This window comes from Triticum dicoccoides, chromosome 4B (genome assembly GCF_002162155.2).
Source record: "Triticum dicoccoides isolate Atlit2015 ecotype Zavitan chromosome 4B, WEW_v2.0, whole genome shotgun sequence".
NCBI lineage: Eukaryota > Viridiplantae > Streptophyta > Magnoliopsida > Poales > Poaceae > Triticum > Triticum dicoccoides.
The window spans coordinates 597,292,848-597,304,359 of record NC_041387.1 but is presented as its reverse complement, the minus strand read 5'-3'; positions in this window follow the sequence as shown (position 1 = coordinate 597,304,359).

Sequence of the window (11,512 nt, the reverse complement as noted above, 5' to 3'; positions counted from 1 at the left end):
CGTGCAAGGAGGTGTTACAACCATGGCAGCAAGTGCTACAATCCACGACGGCAGTGCTACAACGGCGGCGAGTAAGGGCGAAGCGTATGCTGCAACCATGCCTAACGAGCTGCAACCAGCACGGCGCGAGCTGTGAATCGGCGCGACTAGCTGCTACAAGTGGCAAGGTGGATCTCAACGACGAGCTTCAACCGGAGGTGACCAATGCTGCAACCAGTGTGGACTTATGCTGGAACCGGCCGGCAAAAAAGCTACGTCAACATGATGCGGACGACCAGCCCAGCCAATTTGCTGCAACCGCCTTTCTTTGCTACATCTGGTAAGTTTTTTTGCTGGAACGTAGAGATGTATTTTTGTTGCGACCGCCAGCGGCGAGACATGATTTTTTGGGCGGTGGCAAGTGAGGGAGTCCTGGATTAGGGGGTATCCGGACAGCCGGACTGTATACATCGTCCGGACTATTGAAGCATGAAGATACAAGACACAAGACTCCGGCCCGTGTCCGGATGGGACTCTCCTTTGCGTGGAAGACAAGCTTGGCGATCCGGATATTATATTTCCTTCCTTGTAACCGACTCCATGTAAACTCTAGCCCTCTCCGTTGTCTATATAAACCGGAGAGGATGGTTCTTAGAAGGTCGATCACAATTACAATCATACCATCATAGGCTAGCTCTTAGGGTTTAGCCTCTACGATCTCGTGGTAGATCTACTCTTGTACTACTCATATCTTCAATATTAATCAAGCAGGAAGTAGGGTTTTACCTCCATCGAGAGGGCCCGAACCTGGGTAAACATTGTGTCCCTTGCTTCCTGTTACCATCAGCCTAAGACGCACAGATCGGGACTCCCTACCCGAGATCCGCCGGTTTTGACACCGACATTGGTGCTTTCATTGAGAGTTCCTCTGTGTCGTCGCTTCGAGGCTTGATGGCGTCTTCAATCGTCAACAACATGGTTCAGGGTGAGACTTTTCTCCCCGGACAGATCTTTGTGTTTGGCGGCTTCGCACTGCGGGCCAATTCGCTTGGCCATCTGGAGCAGATCGACAGCTATGCCCCTAGCCACCAAATCAGGTTTGGAAACTTGAACTACATGGCGGATATTCGCGGAGACTTGATCTTCGACAGATTCGGCCCTGTGCCAGGAGCGCCGGACAGTCACGACGAGCACGGCCTATACCTGCTGTCGGACAATGCTCGGGACATCATCCCTGCAGCAGCCCCGGATCTAAATCCGGAGCAGGTTGCATTGCCTAAAGACGGAGGGGTAGGCCCCGCCCCGTAGGCCGCATATTCATCGGCGGTGGAGCCGAACACAGGTCTCACCTCTGTGGAGGCCTGTAACCCCGGGCCCCCGGACTTGTATCCGGTTGTTGGTTCCGGTCTGCATACCTTCGAGTCAGACAAACCAGGTTGTGCTCCGGTAATGGAGTTTACCGCTGCGGACATCTTCCAGCACTCGCCCTATGGCGACATGCTGAACTCATTAAAGTCTCTCTCTTTGTCAAGAGGCTCTGGGCCGAACTATGTCCGGCCTGAGTGGGAAGCAGACGACGAAGGGATTCATTGCCCACCCACCACCCACTTCATTGCCACGATCGATGATTTAACCGACGTTCTTGACTTCGACTCTGAAGACATCGACGGTATGGACGACGATGCAGGAGAAGCTCCAGAATCTCTGGGGCGCGGGACTACTACCTTGTCACACGATATATACATGGTGGATACGCCCAAGAAGGACGACAGCGATAATCCAGAAGATAAAACACCCGGACAAAAGCCAAAACGACGGTGCAGACGCCGCTTAAAGTCCAGCAACAGTAAAAACAGCGACAAGAGCGCAAGAAGGGCTGACATACCAGAAGGCAGTAATGACCACACGGACCCAACGATGGAGCAGGACGAGCCAGGTCACGCCAAACCAAGTTCGGAGCAAATATCCGATCACAATGATCCAGAGGAACAAGCTCATGAAACCGCCACAGGACAGGAACACAGTCCGGACGATGATGCATTCATCATCCCGGATGAACAAGTGGAACGAGACAACCTCCACCGAAAGCTTATGGCCATAGCAAGAAGTCTAAAGAAGCAGAAACAACGGCTTAAAGCCACACAGGAAAAGCTCAGTCGCAGATGGAACAAAGTGCTAGACACTGAAGAAAGATATGGCGACGATCGCCATACCAAAAGCTATCCAAAGCGCAAGCTACTGCCAGAATTCGATGACGAGGCCGTTCCACCAAAGAATAATACAACCAGGAGACCAGACGTATCGCTTCACAACCACAACATAGCGGCTACTGGCACCATGCACAATCTACGTGAGAAGCTGGATAAGAAGGCCGGTGCAGCCAGGGCCTTCTACGGATCTAAAGGACACACCCCAGCGAGGGACTATGGTCACCCAAACGCTAATACAAGCCAAATACCAGTTCGGAATAAACTCTGGACACAACAACAGCCGACTACATGCCACGGCGCGTCCAGATACAGAGGGGCTGCTCACCCCCTGTGCTTCGAAGAAGTACTGGACCATGAATTCCCACAAGGTTTTAAACCTGTGAACATAGAGGCATATGACGGAACAACAGACCCAGGGGTCTGGATCGAGGATTTTATCCTGCATATTCACATGGCTCGTGGGGATGATCTCCACGCTATCAAATACCTTCCCCTCAAGCTGAAGGGACCAGCTCGACACTGGTTGAAAAGCCTCCCCGAAAACTCAATTGGGAGTTGGGAGGAACTCGAAGACGCTTTCAGGGCCAATTTTCAAGGGACTTATGTCCGGCCTCCGGATGCAGACGATCTAAGTCACATAATCCAACAGCCCGGAGAGTCCGCCCGCAAGCTTTGGAACATATTCCTCACTAAGAAGAATCAAATTGTCGATTGTCCGAACGCCGAAGCCTTAGCGGCATTCAAACACAACATCCGTGACGAATGGCTCGCCAGACACCTCGGCCAAGAAAAGCCAAGGACAATGGCAGCCCTAACAAGCCTTATGACCCGCTTTTGTGCGGGTGAAGACAGCTGGTTAGCCCGTAAAGGCACCAACGACCCCAACACATCCGAAATAAGGGATGACAACGGGAAGCCACGGCGTAATAATCACAAACGCCAAAATAAGGAAGAGAGCCCGGATAACACAACAGTTAATTCTGGATTCAGGGGCTCTCGACCTGATCAGCAAAAGAAGCCATTTAAAGGCAGTAAAGAGGGACCGTCCGGTCTGAACAGAGTCTTGGACAGACTATGCCAAATTCATGGTACCCCGGAGAAACCTGCGATCCACACCCATAGAGAGTGCTAGGTCTTCAAGCAGGCCGACAAACTAAATGCCGAACACAAAGGGAGAAACACCAAGTGAAGACCAGGACGAACCTCGCCAGCCAAACGCTGGGGGACAGAAAAAATTCCTGCCCAAGGTTAAAACAGTAAACATGATCCACGTGACTCACACATTCATGAGAAGGCAAGAACACACGCTCAGAGACGCGTATGATGTCGAGTCCACCGTACCAACATCTGACTACTGGATGTCTCGTCCAATCACTTTCAATCACATGGACGGCCGAACTAGTATTCGGCATGGAGAATCACAGGCCTTGGTGCTTGACCCAATAATCGACGGATACCGTCTGACCCGTGTCCTCATGGACGGCGGCAGTAGTCTCAATTTAATATATGAGGACACTGTTCGCAGAATGGGGATAAACCCATCCAGAATTAGCCAATGGAAGTAACATTCGGCTCCCTAGGCAACTCCAGAAGCGAAGAACTGCTCTTCACCATCGCACCCTTCCAAAGCAGCTATCATGCATTGCTAGGAAGAACGGCCTTCGCCCGCTTCAATGCATTGCCGCACTATGGCTACCTTACACTCAAGATGCCCGGTCCCCGTGGCGTCATCACCATTAGCGGAATCACAGAGCGCTCTTCACGCGCAGAGGAACACATGACGGCCTTGGCAGCCGGACTATAAGCGGCCTCTAATATCAGAAAACATGGCTGGTCATTAAGACCACACACACGGTTAGACGAGTCCGGTAGGCCGCATAAAATTCAACCGGTACCGTATATGTAATCCCATAGCGGAAACCAGGGGCTATAAATATTTAATACAGCCCCACACGTGGCTCAACCTTATTGGCAGGCCAATATATTACACCTTTACTATCCATCGCATACTTACGTTGTACTCTCCTATGAGTTTTCCTTTTTTCCACAGACAACATTTGCGCGATACCCTTCCAGGATACGACACAACGGAGACAAAGGCGCAGACGTGCAGTAGGGTCCCGTTCAACAGGTTTCGTTTTAGATTAAGCCCCTGTGTAAACCTTTTCTATTGCCTCTTGTTGTTTCAACCATCCCATGGGTTCCATACCCACAGAGGATATTGTCGTTATTAGCATTTCGCCATGATAGAGTACCTGGAAATACAGGGTTCATAATGAATGGGCATTCTTGAGCCCATCTTCTATTATAAAGCCCGAACACCTTCGGGAGTGTTTGGTGTCACGAGTTTGGCCTTATATGCATCAGCTCCGAATCATGTCTTTGGTCAAATGTTGGGTTTGCGCGGCTCCTGGGTTTGCCGCCTTATGTTCCGTTATTATCGGCTAAGGCGGGCCAAAGGAGAACTACTGCGATTGTGCCCTGGTTATTCCGGATGAGTGCCTCAGTAGAGAAAGCCGAAAACTGACTGTCATGATACAGCGAGAGACTGTTCAACCACTCGAAGACTCACCGGAATCTCTAAGGCTTCCTCCGCATTAACGAAGGGCCATTTCCTGGCCATGTACACGCTCTCGTATTCAGACGCACGCGAATGTGCCAGGGGCTACATAGTAGCCCCACCGTTAGACTCTCATGGCTAAGCGAAAGTGTTACAGCTATATAGTCTGGTTGCCTAGTTCGACGTGCGATCACCTCCTTAACAGACCAAGACGTTGGATGAAGTGTGATTATGCATATTTTTCGCGAACACCCCCGCATTGTATGCGTGGGGGATGAAGCCAACGACTGCTATCTTTCGGACTACTTATACCTATAAAGACGGCCGTACAGGGGACACAATCATACTTTTAGGCAAAAAGTATAAATATAGCCTTATAATCAAAATAAACATTGTTTTTTACAATGATTCGACTTATCAGTCGAAGAGGACATTCTTCGAGCACTGCGCCTCTATTAGGCGGGCACCTTCTGTGACCTGCGCCAAGTAGTGCTCGGCCGGATATTGGCCGCCCACCGGATCCTGGGTCGCTATAATGGTGGCCTCCATATCCGTCCAATAGGCTTTCATGCGGGCAAGAGCCATCCGCGCACCCTCTATGCACGCCGACCTCCTCATGGCGTCGATCCGAGACACGGCCCCAAGGAATTATTGCACCAAACCAAAATAACTATCCGGCTTGGGCCCTTTCGGCCAAAGATGGTCTATTACAGACCGCATTGCAAGCCCGGACAGCCTATGAAGCTCCGCCACAGCAGCCACCTTCTCATTCAACGGCAACGGGCGAGTGGGAGCATTGAATTGCGACCAGAAAAGCTTCTCCACTTCCTTATCACCTTGATCCTCGAAGAATTTGGCAGCGTCAGCTGTACTATTCGTCAAGTCCGCATATGCGTCTGCAGGACTCCAACGCCCAGCTAGGGAAGCATACTTTGGATCCAAAAACTTCGTCCGCAGTAGGTAGGAGCCCCCAGCCATGATTTTGTCGGCCTGTTGGAGCTCCTCCCGCATACCTCGGATCTCGGTCCACATCTCCTTGGCGGCATTAAGTGCCTTGTCCAGCTCGGCCGTACTAACCTTATTCTCCCGTTCAAGGAGCAAATACCGGTCAGCGGCATTTTTCAACTCTTCAACCATTTCGGCTATCTTTTCCTCGCTTCGGCGATGAGCAGCCTGTTCGGCTCTCAACTCTTCGGCCGCCTTTAGCAGTCGCATTGCTAGCCCGAGCTTGTTCCTTGGCCTGAGCAAGCTCTGCCCTTAGGGCCTCCACGGCAGCATCACCATCTGCAGTGCATACACAGGGCATTAACATTATGCCATTCTCGCATTTTCCTATACAATATAATAAGGGAAGCAGAGCACACACCCTGGGATTCTTCTAGCCGTTTGTTCAGCAGCGTGATGTCGGCATCAATAGATCCGATCTGCCTTCTCAGTTCGGCAACTTCAACAGACTGGTCGGCTGCCGGATCCTTGTATACCTGCGCACATGTACAGCGCAACCATTAGTATATGATCCCCCGTTTTCCGCCTATGGCAGGCAACCAGAGTCTCAGGGGCTACTATCTATAGGGAGCACACCTAGCGCGTGCTTCATAACCAAAAAATTGTGCATTTTTTACTACATACCTCAAAGCCTTTGAGCAGACTTGTAAATGCCTCATTCAAACCGCTTGTAGCGGACGAAATCTTCGTGAGCACCATGCTCATTAAAGAACGGTGCTCCTCCGAGAGCACGGATCACTCTAGAAGGCCCGTCAGTACGTCCTGCCGGACACTGAACTGTGCCGGACCCTTCTCATCGCCCCCCGTGGGAGCCAAACACTCTGGGCTCAGGGCGACTGACGTGTTAGCCTCCGGCTTCAGCAGGTCCGGAGTCCTCCTTGACGACACCTCGCCCGCCTCATGAGGCGGAGAGGGGGGGTGGAATCTCACTCTCCATCATCTCCGGAAGAAGGTCCCCCGAAGACGAACTCTGTTGAGAAGAGCTGCTCGCCGGACTGCAAAAGACGAAGTCCTGGTTATGGATCTCGGAGAAACACCGAACCTTCGAATTAGTGAATAACTTACGGCTCGGTGGAGGGCTAGCCCGTTGGTGGGCACGATGCGGTGAGGGTGCCCGTCGCGACAGAGCCCCCTGGTGATACCTTCTTCCCTTGCTTAGGCATCTCCGCCTCCAAATCTTCGGAGGCGGCCCTCTTCTTTCCGCGTGGGGAGGATGCTTTAACCTCCCCTTCCCGGCTATCCTCCATGGGAGAGGTAGCAATTCCCCCGGTCTGGATGCGTAGTGCGTGAAGTTCGGCTTCACTGCCCTTTCCTTCGCCTTTCCCTGAAGGGATTTTGCTGAGCACCCGGCCAAGCATCTTGGCAATAGTTGGACCAGGCGAGCCTTCAGGAAGTGGCGCCGGACACCTGATTCTCTCCGCCTTGTTGATCCATTCCTGGCCACGGAGGGATTTTCAGGATAATAGTTATGATAAATATAAATGAAGTGTCCGGCTTTAAGGTTACTTACTTGGGCATCTAGGCGATTGCAGCTTAGGCCCGCATCCTCGGTGGTGTCCGGACACTTTACCTATGGTCCGAAGAATAATTTACATATTCCTTCGAGCTTCAGGCCAAAGAAGTGCTTAATTGTCCGCAGACCCTCCGTATTAAACTCCCACATCTGGAGAGGTCGACGTTTACACGGCAACATCCGTCGGATTAGCATCACTTGCATTATGCTGACAAGATTTATGTCCCTCTCAATAAGCCCCCGGATGCGATTCTGCAGTTCTGGTACATCGCCAGCAGGCCCATAACTCCGTCCCACATCGGTCCAAGACGCTAACTGTGACGGAGGGCCCGAGCGGAATTCAGGGGCGGCTACCCACTTTGTGCCTCTGGGAGCTGTAGCATAAAACCACCTCCGTTGCCATACATCTGATACTTCTGGAAAAGAACCCTCTGGCCATGGGGCATTAGCGTTCCTGCTTATTGTAGCACCTCCGCACTCCGCATGGCGCCCCTCAATTATCTTCGGCTTCACATTGAAGGTCTTGAGCCATAAGCCGAAGTGTGGGGAGACGTGGAGAAAAGCCTCACACACAATAATGAACGACGAGATATGGAGGATGGCGTCTGGAGCCAGATCATGAAAATCCAACCCATAGTAGAACATGAGCCCCCTCACAAAGGGGTCGAGGGTGAGGCCCAAGCCTCGGAGGAAGTGAGGAACGAACACAACGCTCTCATTGGGCTCCGGCGTGGGGATGACTTGCCCCGGAGTAGGAAGCCTGTGTTGGATATCAGCAGTCAGGTATCTGACCTCCCTAAGCTTCACAATGTCCTCCTCTTGAATCGAGGAGGCCACCCACCGGCCTTTTGTGTCGGATCCAGACATACTGGAGGATCTGGGGTGTTGGAGCTTAGGTTTTGAGCGCTGGATCTCGAGGTGCGAGAAGGAGCAGGAGAGGTAGAAAAGAGGCGTAGGCCTTGACCCCTTTATAAAAGGGATAAATACCAAGAGTCCTCAGCGTGACCGCTTGAGACTTATCTAAAATACACGAAATCATACCAACGGTCGCCGTGGGATCACATATGCCCATATTGATGAAGGATCCCGTATTAAGAGGAACACGATCTCTTCTTTGGCAGGGCGTGCCAATAAAACCACCTCGCAACGCGAGTCGAGGTGGGGCAGGAGACGCTGGTTCATGTTGGACCAGGCCACGATGCAAGGGCATTATGTACAAAGATTGCCAACAGAACGGATTTATGCTAGGGTATGTGAAGATCATCTTGCAGATCCGGACACAGTCTACGTGTTCGATAATTATCTTGGAGTATTCGAAGGAGGAACCCGCCTTGCAATGCCGAAGACAAGACCGCGCGCCGGACTCATCGTCATTGAAGCCTGGTTCAGGGGCTACTAAGGGAGTCCTGGATTAGGGGGTATCCGGACAGCCGAACTGTATACATCGTCCGGACTATTGAAGCGTGAAGATACAAGACACAAGACTCCGGCCCGTGTCCGGATGGGACTCTCCTTTGCGTGGAAGACAAGCTTGGCGATCCGGATATTATATTTCCTTCCTTGTAACCGACTCCATGTAAACCCTAGCCCTCTCCGTTGTCTATATAAACCGGAGAGGATGGTCCTTAGAAGGCCGATCACAATTACAATCATACCACCATAGGCTAGCTCTTAGGGTTTAGCCTCTACTATCTCGTCGTAGATCTACTCTTGTACTACTCATATCTGCAATATTAATCAAGCAGGAACTAGAGTTTTACCTCCATCGAGAGGGCCCGAACCTGGGTAAACATTGTGTCCCTTGCTTCCTATTACCATCATCCTAAGACGCGCAGATCGGGACCCCCTACCCGAGATCTGCCAGTTTTGACACTGACAGCAAGAACAATCAATTTTTCCTGCAACTGCCTTTTTGTTTTGCTACAACAGGTACATTTTTTTGCTGGATCATCGAGATGTATTTTTTGTGGACCGCCGGTGGCGGAGGCATGATTTTTTTGCTGGAACCAGTGATGTGTTCTGTTGGAACCGTGTTTGTGATTTGTTACGACCAGAGACACCATTTTTGTTGTTGTGAGTTTTGTTCTTTTTTTGCTGACCACCAACGGTGGAAGCCAACGAGGGTGAAACAGATGTGGAAGGTCATCGGAAGTATTGCAATCACGGGCCACGCGTCAGAACTGGGGTAGAGCTGCAATCGCAGAGAGCAGAAGACAGAGTCCTTGCTGCATCCATGTTGCAATCCTCGATGGCCGAGCGGCAAGAGGTTGCGGGGCATGCGACGGTGCTGTGACCAACGACGGGAGGCTAGGCGTGTGGACGACACATGTGAGATGAGCTGAGGTTAGCGCAGAGAGAAAGAGGAGCGATACGCGTTAACCTAGCAGGGTGGAGGGGGAGAAAGAAAATGAATCTAGGCTACATCGAACGGTTCCACGGAGGGCAATCAGACGGCTAGGGGCTGACCGGCCAAAAGGTTGGGCCGGTGCGCCGGCGCCTAGCAGTGACCTTTTTCTGGGCTTATTCTTCGTCCTGTCTGGTCACTTTTTCCTCTCGCCTTACCTCCTAATGCATCTCAAACAGCTCTTCCACAGATGCTACAACCGAGCAAACATTTTGCTGGAACTGGTGGTAAATTTTGCTGGAAACAGTGTTGAATTTTTGCTGCAAGGGTGATGCAATCAATGCTGTGTAACCCGCAAAGCTGCAACCGACACCCGAGAAAGCTACAACCAACCATGCAAAAGTTACAACCGGAGATGGTAGAAGCTGGGGGCGGCCAGTGCTGCAACCGTTGACAGAAAAAGCTTCAACCGTTGATGAAAAAAGTATCAACCAGGCACTGTGAAAAGGAAAAGGCTACAACCGTTGACTTAAAAAGCCTCAACCGTAGATGCAAAAGTTTCAACTTGAACATTGTGCAACAAAAAAAGTTGCATCCGCTGACAAAAAAAGCTTCAACTATGGATGCAAAAAGCTTCAACCGGCGATGGAGAAAAGCTCCATGGAGGCTCGCGTTTTCACGAAAGCCGCAATGACTCAATGAACTGCTACATGAGTGACCTTTAGTTGTAAATATAAACTAAAACAATATGGCTGAAACATGTAATGATTTTGCTTCAATAGTTTTTCCGTTTTTGTTGTGAGCTTTTTTGCACAATGCGACATATCTTTTTTTCGTTGTAAAAGTACTGAATTTTGTGCAACAAACATTCAACTATTTTTTGTTTTGATTTTTGCAGTGAAGTTTTACTGCAATGCTACATATGCAATACATTTTAACAACAAATGCATATTTTTTGTGTATATTTTTTGATTGAAACTATTGAGTGTAGATAGCAGAGAGAAGTCACATCATTATTTGGATGGGCTCCACCCACGTGACAGCATGCAACCTCCACCGCATGGCCCTGATGCACATGGAAAAGCGACTTCCCAGTAGTGCAAGTGGACCAGCGTGTGTACAGGAGCAAAAAAAGGAAGGAGCGACATGCGCAACTTTTATTGCACCACTTTAATCGGATGGATTAAAATAATTGGATCGGCCGCTTGGGCGCGACCGGACGAACTATTGGGCCGGCGCGCCGCCGCCCAGTACTCGCCTTTTTTTTGTTCGAGTAGCTGCATGTCTTCTAACATGACCCACAATTGAACTTTTTTATTCTGTCGAAGGGGGCGCCAGTAGAGGGGGCGGGCCAGTTGCAAGCCCGACAACAACCCCGCAACAGCAAGTGCCGCACCCGACAGCAACTGCATGTCCCGAACATGTTGCAACTAGACTTTCTTTTGTCGGAGGGGCGGCGGAAGAGGGGGCGGGCTAGTTGCATGTTCGACTCTAGGCATGCAACTTCAAGTGTCACACCCGACCGCAACTCCATGTCTTCTACCCCGACCGCAACTAGACTTTTTTGTTCTGTCGGAGGGGGTCAGCCAGTTGCAAGCCTGACAACAGCCCTGCAACTGCAAGTGCCGCACCTGACCGCAATTGCATGTCCCTCAACATGCTTGCAACTGAGTTTTTGTTTTGTCGGAGGGGGCGACGGGAGAGAGGGCGAGCCAGTTTGCATGTCCGATACTAGGCATGCAACTGCAAGTGTCGCCCTTGACCACAACTGCATGTCTTCTTACCCAACCGCAATTGGACTCTTTTTTTCTGTCGGAGGGGGCGCTGGTAGAGAGGGTGGGCCAGTTGCAAGCCCGACAATAGCCCTGCAACTGCAAGTGCCACACCCGACCGCAACTGCA